Source organism: Myotis daubentonii, chromosome 17, assembly GCF_963259705.1.
Source record: "Myotis daubentonii chromosome 17, mMyoDau2.1, whole genome shotgun sequence".
Taxonomy (NCBI): domain Eukaryota; kingdom Metazoa; phylum Chordata; class Mammalia; order Chiroptera; family Vespertilionidae; genus Myotis; species Myotis daubentonii.
Window position 1 is genome coordinate 42,387,637 of NC_081856.1, and position 11,739 is coordinate 42,399,375.

The 11,739-nt window shown below is 49.0% G+C and overlaps 1 non-coding gene across 1 annotated transcript; it reads left to right on the plus strand.

The window, feature by feature from the left end:
• Window positions 1–3,580: 3,580 nt before the first annotated feature.
• LOC132220215 (small nucleolar RNA U3) lies at window positions 3,581–3,787 on the plus strand. Its single transcript, XR_009449721.1, has one exon. It is a non-coding gene; the product is annotated as a small nucleolar RNA U3 (small nucleolar RNA).
• Window positions 3,788–11,739: the final 7,952 nt, after the last annotated feature.

Consider the following 11,739-nt stretch of genomic DNA (forward strand, 5'->3'; position numbering starts at 1 on the left):
GGGTTTTGTTCAAATTGAGTAAATTTTATTTATTTATTTTTTAAAAAAATATATTTTATTGATTTTTTACAGAGAAGAAGGGAGAGGGACAGAGAGTTAGAAACATCAATGAGAGAGAAACATCGATCAGCTGCCTCCTGCACGCCCCCCACTGGGGATGTGCCCGCAACCAAGGTACATGCCCTTGACCGGAATCGAACCTGGGACCCTTGAGTCCGCAGGCTGACGCTCTATCCACTGAGCCAAACCGGTTCGGCAAAATTGAGTAAATTTTAATTACAGGAAGTGTGGTGAGCAGTGGGCAAGGGGAGTGCAACCTAGTCAGGACTGAAAAGGAGCCACTGCGGGGAGGGGGGACAGGGTGGCTGTGGGACAGGGGTCTGGGGCCTGGGCAGCTGTGGGAAGGCCCTGACGTAGGTTAGTCCTGTGGGCTTGGGCATTAGATGGCCTTTCAATCCTGGCTCATCTCCCTTATCGTGTGACCCTGGGCAAATGATTTCACCTTTCTGTGCCTTAGTTTCCTCTGCATGATAAGGTAATAATAATAATGCCGGTCTCCTAGGGTTGTTGTTGGAATTAAATGAGATACTGCATGTAAAGTGATTGGTATATACTACATGCTCAAATAGTATTGTATTCACATATGTATATATTCATTAAATTCTATCCAAATAATAGCTGTTTTATCTATTTATGTTATATTCATATTATTTCTTACTTTTATTATTCTGGGTGGGGCCATTCCCAGTTTCTCTGCCCTCATATAGTACCACATGCCTGCAGTCCTGAGAGAGAAGAATATGCTTTTTTCACCCTGGCCGGTGTGGCCCAGTTGGTTGAGCATCATCTGATATGGGAAGCAACCGATTGATTGATGTTTCTCTCTCCCTTCCTCCCTCTCTCTCTCTCAAATCAATAAAAACATATTTTTTTAAAAAAAGAAGAAAAGAAAATGTGTTTGTTTTTTCCTGATGGCTTCAGTGCATGTTAGGACCCTCAGACACCCACAGCTCTTATCTGCTCAGCTAAATCTAGCAGCAAAAACTGGCTGAGGGAGTGTTTGTTAAAAGAAAAGTTAAAGGATGAAAACAAAGCCCCCCGAGAAATATCAAGCCAGGTGACTTTGCTATAGCAGGAGTAATGAGACCACAATTAAGGCAAATGTGCTGGGTTAGTGATTCTCAGACCCAGGTGTAGAGTGGAATAACCCAGAGTCCCCCACTGAACCCTGGGAGACGGGAGACGTGGCCCGAGGACTTCCAGGGAGGCCTTGCTTCCACCCCCACGCTGTCAGCTACAGCTGAGTGTAAGAGGGACCAAGAAATGGGTCAGCCACATAGCCGAGACGAACACCAGCCAGCCGCTGGCACTACAGGCGATTTTAATGCACAGCTAAATTCAAAAACTGCTCTCCTGGGGCAAGGGGTAAAGAAAATGAAAGTTTCAAAAACTGAGAAAGAGCCAGAAGGAAGCTAACAAAACATCTGACGGTGGCCCGGCCGGTGTGGCTCAGTGGTTGAGCATCCACCTATGAACCAGGAGGTCACGGTTCGATTCGCGGTCAGGGCACTTGCCCGGGTTGTGAGCTTGGTCCCCAGTGGGGGAAGGCATGCAGGAGGCAACCAATCAATGATTCTCATCATTGATGTTTCTATCTCTCCCTCTCCCTTCCTCTATGAAATCAATAAAAATATATATATTTAAAAAAAAACACAACACACAAATATCTGGCAGTGGGAGAGAAACTTCCTGTTTACAGCGTGATCACACACACACCTCAGTGTCCACCTTCAGCATCTCACAGCCCCGTGCGCGGCCTCCACTGCCCCGGGCAGCACTCCAGGTTATCATGTGCCCATGTGTCTCCTCAACTAGACCGGGGGCATGGCTTTCAATATCTCCGTCCCTGAATCCCAAGTGCCAGCACAGTGCTTGGTTAAATGCAGTTGCAGAGGAGATAGGTGCCAAAGGGGGGAATGACAGGCGGAGGAGTGAACTCCCTGTCATTCAGATTTCGCCTCTCAGTAGCCGGGCGCCATGGGCAGGTCCTTCACCGCTCCGTGCCTTGGTTGCCTTGTTTGTAAAACAGGGTTCAGGATTGCAACCCCCTCCAATGCTCGGTGTGAGGGTGATGTGAGCTCATCTACCCGAATGTGCTTAGAAGGGTGTCTGACTCATAGTAAGTCCTGGGTTAGCATCGTGGCTGTTTTTGTTAGTAAAGACACTAAGAGACCCACCACTGAAAGGATGTGAGGGCAGAAATGCGCAATCACAGCAAGAAGGGCCTGCGCGCACACAGAACAGGGCGTGAGGAGGAGTGCGATGGAGACAGAAAAGTTTCCCCATAGACCGCAGCCGGGAAACTTCAAAGCAGGTAAACATCGGAGGGTGACATTTAACTTGTGACAGCGCAGGCGGGAGCATCGCTGTTGTAGGCTTGGCAGGCTCAGGCAGGAAATGGGGTCAGCCGGGGCTGAAGGGTTGGTTGACACAGGTGACTTAAGGAGTCCCACGGTGCCAGGTCGAGGCTGATGTTTTGAAGGGGACTGGAGGGTGTGGGTGGGAGAGAAAGACAGGTACACCTGGGCAATCTGAGATGCACCGGCTATTACCTGACTCCTTCTACAGGCAACTCCTTCTGACTGCTTTATTTTGCATTGAAGTTTCTGTAATTCAAAAGATATGTTATAGCAGCCACATGATAAGATTTCAAAGATATAGAGGAGATTTGAAGCTATATAGGGAAAAACCCATCCATGATAAGACTAAGAGGGAGATAATGCCATGAATTTCAGCTCAGCCATTCAAGGTTTAGGTTTATTTCTTGTGACAATGGAATCCAGACCACTCTGATGACTCCAAAACCAGGTGTCTACTTTGTGGGTTACCTGAACCCTGCTGGCTCTTTCTCCATTCACCTGCTCCTCTGAGAAGGTGATCAAGGCGCGGAAAACACGGAGAGAGGCCAATTATTCAAATCTAATAATAACAAAGGAAGCACTTTGAGCCTGCCCTCCGAGGAGCCTGGGTGATGCAGGCCATGGCTCAGGGGAACTCCAGGATCCCTGCTGTTGTTGAGACTCTAGGATTCAAATCCTGCCCTCCACCTGGGGATGGTGCTATGGGTCCCCCCTCAGGAAAGTGGGCACCAGGTGTGTGCTTGGATTCCTTTGAGACCAGTCTGATCCTTTGTGAGGTGTGTGATCAGAGTTGGAAGAACAGCCCATGATTAAAGAATGTTACATCAGTTCTCTCCTGCCCCTGGCCAATGCCTACAATTCTGTAGTCAGATCATCAGCCCTTGTCTGAAGGCCTCGACTACCATTACAGTCTTCCATTACATATGTTTATCTCGTATAATTGCAAGTTACCTTAGAAATCGAGGGATCTGAGGAGAGGGGCTCAGAATCTGGTGGGGGTGAGGCAGGGACAGGGAGCAGAGGACACCTTGCAGGGGAGTGGAAGGGAAGCCAGAGTGGCCAAAGCACCTCACCCCTCTCCTACGTTTAAATTCCTCCTAGCTCTCTACTGCCCTGAGAATGAAATCCACGGGGCCTTATTATTAAGAGTGTCATCCCCAAAGCCTATACTTTCAGGGGTCATTTCTATGGCTTGTTACTAGAGAAGTTTCTCTGAATGTGTAGAGCCCCCGAAACCACGAAGAGGAGGTGCAGCGTTCTCTCCTGAGTGTGAAGCTGGCTTTTGGTGTTCCTTTGGCAACTACCATGACCATTGATGATCCTTCTTCTCTTCCTTTGGGAGAATAAGAGGGAGAGGACGCAGTGGTTTCTGTTTCAAAAAAAAAAAGTCATCTCCAGCCATAGCTGGTTTTGCTCAATGGTTAGAGAACCGGCCCTTGGACGAAAGGGTCTCAGGTTCGATTCAGGTCAAGGGCACGTACCTCCGTCCCGGCCCTGGTCAGGAGGCCACCAATCACTGTGTCTCTCTCACATCAATGTTTCGCTTTCTGTCTCTCCCCCTCCCTTCCACCCTAAAAATCAATGAAAAAAATATCCTCCGGTGAGGATTAACAACAACAACAAAAAGAATGCCACCTCCAAATGCAAAAGATACAAGATGTGGCAGCAGCATGAGTTGCTGGGGGGCGGGGCGGGCAGAACTGTTTTTCAACCTTGAAGTCCTCTAAACTATTGATCACTTCTCATAGCTCTTATCAACTTAAATCTAAACACTTGTTACAGGCAACAGCGTGTGAGCTAAGAAAACCACCCAAGGCAGACATGCTCTGAAATGTGAGAGCAAACTTTCATTCTTGTATGATTTCAATGTGAACTTATTCAGGACAGCTGTACCTGGTTCAGGCTCATAAAAGCAGTCCGCAATTGATTTGCTGTCTGTGATGGACTCACCGGGGAAAAAGCAGGCACCAAAAGAACAAATAAACACGCTATCAGTGGAATAGTCTGACCACCCCCCCGTGCTGAAGGCATTGACCCTCCTCTAGCTTGGTGAGATGGAAGGAAATATGTGATGATTGCCAAAAGCACTGAGAGTGAGGAAAAGTAGTTCCCTTCCTTTAAAATAATAAATCTTTCTCATTTAATGAAGGAAAAAAAAAAACCAAGGACCCACCAAGAGCACTTGTCCTTATTTCAGTCATTATTACAAACTGGAGTTTCTTCATGTCATTGGTTTTACTTGCCATGTGGCCATGAGTTTCTTTTCCCCATCGCACCCCAGATATCAGCAGAGCTCACCTGTCCCCCCTCTCAGGTCTTCACCGAAGTGTCATCTTCTCCGATACCTCCTCTCTCAATCTCTATCTAAAATCCTACGAAATCTCTCTACAATCAAGACCTCTACCTAAAGTTCCCTCGCCACTACCTGTTCACCTTTCGCTTTTCAGCTTCTTAGCATTTATTGCTATTTCTCATACTGTGTGTTTTATTTATTTTGTGATTGCCTCCTCCGCTAAATTGTAAATTCCACAAGAGTAGGGATCTTTGTCTTTTATTGTTTGTTTTATCCTCTGTCCCCAAACAAGCATAGTGCCTAGCACACAGTTGGTTCTCAATGTGTGTTGGTTGCACAGATGAAAGAAGAAATGAATCCATTTCTTCAATAACTACCAAGAGGTGCGACTAGAGAGTCGTGGACAAAAGTATCACTTACTCAGCCTCTGTTTTCTACCAAGGATTGGCTAAGTGCTTTCCATATCTAAGGCAGAAAACCCCGAATGCTATTTGAAAAGATGGTTGCAAATTGTCCCCCTGGCTCTGGGAGAGGGGGCAGAATTCACCCTGGGGATCAAGCTGTCTGCTGCGGAGGAATTCAATGGCGCTTTGCAAAAATGAGGGGCCATTGGCGGAAGTCGCTCTTCATAAATGAACTAACATGAATGACCAATCAGGCATCCTTGGACAGCGTGATTGGTCATTTTTGTGAAGGGACTGCCTGTGTTCCCTCTGAATGTCTGAGCTCGGTTCAGGAAGAGTTCTGGACTTGAGAGTGAAAGCACATTTGAGAAGGAACTCCATTCGAAGGGAAGAGAACCCAGAACTGGGGCTGCCGGCTGGTGCCCACGGAGAGAGGCCACCAGGGAGGGGCTTCTAATGGGCACCCCTGACAGGCCCACAGTGATGCTTGAGACCGTTTTAAAGTTGCCCCAATAACCTTCAGCAAATCTGTTGCACGAGACTATTGGGAGAGCGCACCCTTGTACAGCTGCACTCGGTGTTAGAATATTTATTTCTGGAAAAGAGCCTCTTCCCCCATCCCTACCTCAATGGCCTGGCCCCAGCCCCCGGACCCCCAACCTCCCCAGATGCAGACACCTTTAGGACTGATTGGCCATTGCCTGGGTGCTGGGGGCTAATTCCAGCAGGTCATAAGTGCAAGAAGTTCCTCAAAAGGTTGGTGGACCTTGAGGCTTCATCAGGGCTAAAGATACATATTATTGCCTGCTGGAATAGCTGAAAGCATTTCCCCAAACCTAAAGATTTGCACATATTATTGCCTGCTGCCTGACAGCCAAAGGCAGTTCCTCCAACCTGACAATGCCTACTGTATACCAAACCTTACCTTTGCTTTGGGGCAGTGGTTCTCAACCTTCCTAATGCCAAGACCCTTTAATACAGTTCCTCATGTTGTGGTGACCCCCAACCATAAAATTATTTTCGTTGCTACTTCATAACAGTAATTTTGTTACTGTTATGAATCATAATGTAAATATCTGATATGCAGGATGTATTTTCATTGTTACAAATTGAACATAATTAAAGCATAGTGATTAATCACAAAAACAATATGTAATTATATATGTGTTTTCCGATGGCCTTAGGCGACCCCTGTGAAAGGGCCATTCGACCCCTAAAGGGGTCGCGACCCACAGGTTGAGAACCGCTGCTTTAGGACAATTTGTGTTAATAAAAAGATAGGGGTTCAGAGATTCAGGGAACTTGGTTACTGAAGCTAGGTCTCCTCTGGCTCCCAAAAATGCCTTTCAAATTTATATTTCATGCTTATCTCTTTATTAATTTACTCGCAGCCCTTCTCCAGATTCCTGAACCCTTTGAGATGCTGAAAAACACCCCGGCACCTGGGCCATTGCAGTTGTTAAATATTTTGACTCTCACCCCTGCCTCCACACATACCAGCTCAGTTAGGGAGTTAAGTGGGGAGAACAGAGGAAGGGCCAGTGTTCACACTGGGGTTGGAGCAGAGCAGAGGGAGGAGTAGAATGAGGAAGAGTGAGGAGACAGCTATAGGCAGAACCCGGGAAGGTGCCACGGGGTGGGAGGCTGGGGGTACGTGAGAAGCAACACTTAGGGCGTGTAAGTGCTTGGCAACCTCTTTAGAAATATCCGGAGGGAACTGGTTTTCTCAGTCACGCAGAGCGAGGATTCAGGCTATTACATTTGGGTATTAAAAGAAAATGAGTTGACAAAGGACCAGGAAAGTGGGGATACTGAGAATACAAACCAGGCAGCAAGAACGGCCCTTCCCATGCTAACCGCTCGTTTCCATTTGATATCAGAGCATGGTTTGTGTCAGCAGAGAACAGGCTGAAAGAAAGCAGTACAATTCCCCTTGTGTTTCATCAGATGTTCTGCTGTGTGTGTGGGGGGGGGGGGGCGGGGGGCACGCCTGGTGCTGGCTCCATGTGCCAGTTTCAAATCTGACACATTCCACAGGCGTGAGCCTGCGGGGCGAACACGGGCACCCGCTGTGTTTATTACGCTCTCTGATCAGCTCCCGCAGTCTTTTCTTTTCACTTCATATCAGGGAAGTTAATGGGAAGCTCTGAGGCGGAAATACAAGCAATCATCTTCAAGAGGCTGAGCAAACATTGGGGTGGGGGTGGGAGGTGCTGTGCTGCCGTCTCCATCACTCCACACCTCCCGGGCTTGTTGGCCGAGTTCTCTCTCCCCCGCTGTCCTTCCATTCAGACCTGTCCTTTTCTTCTCACGCTCACATCCTTACTTTATGGATAAGCTCGCATCCCACTCACGGGCCGCACAGCCGCCCACGCCAGGTACTGAGGGGGAGGCTACGGGCTCACAGAGGCTGATGAACGGTCTCCATCTCGCTGCCGAAAAGCCAGCACAGGCCTGGGAAGCAGAGACCAAAAATGGGTGATTCACCCTGACAGCTGGGACTCAAGAGAGGGAACTTCCCAACGCCTGGGAGGAAAAAGGGGGGGGGGGCTACAGGGGGTCCCTTTGGTGGTTCCCTTGCCCTACAGCAGTGGTTCTCAATCTTCCTAACGCCGTGGCCCTTTAATACAGTTCCTCATGTTGTGGTGACCCCCAATTTCATTGTTACAAATTGAACATAATTAAAGCATAGTGATTAATCACAAAAACAATATGTAATTATATATGTGTTTTCCGATGGTCTTAGGCAACCCCCGTCCGTGAAAGGGTCGTTCGACCTGCAAAGGGGTCTCGATCCACAGGTTGAGAACCGCTGCCTTACAGGATGGTGGACACTTAGAGGAAAACCTCTCATTTGAGACGGAGCAGGTGTGTCTGTGTGCCTTGCAATACTCATTCAGGACGTTCCAGAGCCCACGTCTTCTCCGCTGCTTCTTCGGCCTTCGTGCCTACAACTCTCCCCTCACCCCACTCGGCTCGCCGACCTCCCTGTGGTTCCTGGGACCCGCCTGGCCCACTCCACCTCCGAGCTCTGCACCTCAGTTCTCTGTCGGGGACACCGTAAATGTCTATGTGACACCCTCCCTCCTCTTCCTCGGGTCCCCACTCAAACGTCACCTTAGCAGCGAGCCTCCGTGATGACTGTACAAAAGATTAACATACATCTCCAGTCACTCTCTCCAGCCTTCCCCAGCCCTGTTTTTCTTTCTAGCATTTCCCCCACCAGATCCATCTGACATTTGCTTAATTTCCGTCTCTCCCCATCCGTGTGTAAGCTCTAGATATGTGTCTGTCTTGTTTGCGTCCGAGACTTCAATACCCAGAAGAGAATTGCCACAAAGCAGCGGCTCAATACATACTCTTGAATAAATGACTGAATGGCCCCCCAACTCATTCACCACCAAATATTGGGTTGTTACACATATTTCTCACAAAAATCACTGAAAACCTGTCTGAGTTCCTAAGAAGTGGAAGCTAACTGATGCACCGTCATAAATGTTGTCATATTTCCAGCCATGGGGGCGGGGGGGGGGAGGCTGTAGTAGACCTTGTTAGCTTCATCCTAGGTAAAAGTAAATCTGCATTAGCCTTTCCAGTCCCTCCCTCCCCCCAGCCCCACCCCCAGCCAGGGAACAGGAGTGCCCAGGCTGGAATCTGCTGCTCTACACCTTCAGTCAACACTTCTCACTGAAGGAAGACCCAGCCACAGGCCGTGAATACACCTGCCAACACCCCATTCAGACTGCACAAGAGCCGGACTAGAGAATATCCCGTGTGACCACTCCATAGCTAACAACTATTTCTCAGGCACCTACTAGATGCTGGCAACGCAGCAATCAGCAACAGAACGTGGAGCTCGTGCTGTAGAACGTAGGGTGAGTGCTTGTTGACTTGAATTGAAAGTGACCTTGAAACCTAGACTCTCCAAAGACATGAGTCCATGTTAACAATTTTCATTCCCAAAGTTCTGGAGATGGATATTGGTGGTGGTTGCACAATGCTGTGAATACACTCTCATGCTACTAAGCGGACACTTAAAACGGTAAATTTTATGTTATGTTTATTTTACCACGTTTTCATTCTCTTTCCAGGGATATGCCCTCCCTACTGATGCATTTTGCAGGGTACCAACCTGTACTTCTTTTACTACATTTTTTTTTGGGGGGTGGGGCTAGGTAGAAAAGGGCCTTTTGCAAAGGGTATTGGGTAGCTCACAGAATTATCAGGAGAAACAGGGTTGGGTGGTATGTTGAAGAACAGCACTCATAGCCATCCTGCAGAACTGCTCTGTCACCATGGTCACCAGGCACTGGGATGCTACAATTTGCAATGCTGCTACTTAAACCAGGAACTTACTTTACTGCAACTGCCACTACCTTCAGATGCACCAAGAACTTGACCTTTCAGTCACTGCCACTTTCCCAAATTTCCTCTCCACCTTCACTGGAAAATAGATTTTGAATGGACTAGCTCCTTACATTGACCACTTTCAGAGAGAGGGCTCATGTGGGAGTGAATGGTGTCTGCTTGGTGGAGCCCAGCTCACATGCCTGTGCTTTAGCTGCAAGAGATCCTGGGAAAATGTTTTCAGAGCTCTACCTTGGGTTCACAAGGCAGGACTTTCTCCAAAGACAGGGAGAGTTTTCAGTAGGTGCTGTGCAGCCAGGAAATGTGACAAATGAACACCCTTACACAAAGGCTCTCACCGATTTTCTTTCTACCAACATTTTTACATCTCCATAGCTTTACACGCTGCTGCTTCAGACCCCTGTAGAGCGGACACTGGAACAGCTGAGAGCCTCCCCCAAGTTTCTCTGTGTGCAGTTGCACTGGGGATTTTGAGTTCACTGACCAATTTACTGATGGACTAACCAATAGACCACCTAGCAGAGTGGTTCCCCATCTTCTTCTTACTGGTAGACATGTTACCAATGACACCCAGCATCTCCAAAGGGTGGCAATACAGGAGCGCTAATCACATGCCAGGGACTGTGCTAAGTGCTCTACACACATGAGCACATTGAATCCTCCCCACGAGCCTCTGAGATAGGGACTCTTATTATTCCCCATTCTACAGATAAGGAAACTGAGTCAAGAAGGTCGTCAGTTGCCCAAGGTCACACAGCTAGTGACACGAGGAGCCAGGAGTAAAACCCAGGCGGCGTGGCTCCAGTGCATGTGCCCATCACCACCTACGTCACAGCATAGCTGGCAAACGCCAAGGATTATGTGTAAGTCCCAGAGCGTTAGCTATAGCTGACTTCCTGTACTATTCAGAGAGCAGCTCCAAGTCCATTCTAATTTCATGTTTTCTTTAAAGACATAAATCGGTGGGAAATGTTTACTATTAGATCAGTAAAAACAAACAAACATTGATGATGACAGAGCAAAGGAGACTGATTCGCAGAAGCTGGGGAAAGATGGCTACTTCTGACAGGTTGGTGCCAGTCAACTCCAGGTGGGTTTGAGGGCACCGCCAGAGTGAATCGGAGCTTCTGATAATTGTAACTATTATTTCCATAAGGCTGGGTGCTGATCTAAGCTCTTTACATACATTAACACCCCCACCAACTTAAAGGCCCTTTTCCCCAGGAGGACCTAGTCCAAACCTATGCCCCTGAGCGTGCCTGCAGGGCAGCCTGGAGGGCCCAGGCAGGAAAGGTACTAGTATGCCTATCCCGTTTCTTGGACCTGTCAGCCCAGCCCTGCCTCCTTAGAAGTCAATTCCAGAGTGAACAGTTTCAAGTACCTGTTGGTGAGCTAAGGTGGCCGGCAAGAGGGAGAGAATGCCACTACCCCAGCCTGAAGCAATCTGCCCACTCCCCTCCCCACCCAGGAGCGCGCTCTGATGGATGCTAGGCCTCTGAACAGCCACCTGCATCTGCTCCGTCCTCTGCGGCGTTCATCAAAGGACACGACGAAGTCCCAGAGGCGAAGCTGACAGACGTGCCTTATTCTGACCTGACAGCTTTCATGTCTGTGTCAACCAGTCTCCCCCTATTCAGAGATCATCATGGCTCCTGCCTTCCTCCTAATAACACAGTAAACACCCATCGGTGACTCAAGGCAGATATTGGTTGCTGCCTAAACTGCACCTTACGCAGGTTCCCTTGTGATCCCTGAGTCACCACCCACCATCCTCACCAAGCCCTAAGCCGGCATAGCACGGGCGGGCGTGCTCCACCTGACCAGGCCTCCCCCCCCCCCCCCCGCCCCCCTCACTCCCCTCCCTGCGGCTTCTTGCCAAGGCTGCTTTTCTGGGCTAATTAGCACCCTCCGCCCCCACCCATCCTCTGCTCTGGTGCCCACTCAGGCAGGCTGGACTTGAGGGAGCTCTCAAGAGCTGTTGAGAACTGGGCAAGGCTTGGAAATCAGGAGGCACTGCAAACTGGGAGGCCTCCGCCCCCATTTTAGGGCAGCCCCTGTTATGAGAGCAATAAAGAAAGAGCAATTTATGCCGTTTAGAAGCAAATGGCCCTTTCATCTGGAGTGGCTGCTGCTGCCAAGCCCACGCCGCCAGGGAGGAGGAGGGGCCCAGCTGCAGAGCCCGCCTCCAGGCCGCGGAGAAGGCTGCCTGGCCCAGTGCTGCTGCTAACGCAGCGGGAGCTGCAATCACCGGGGA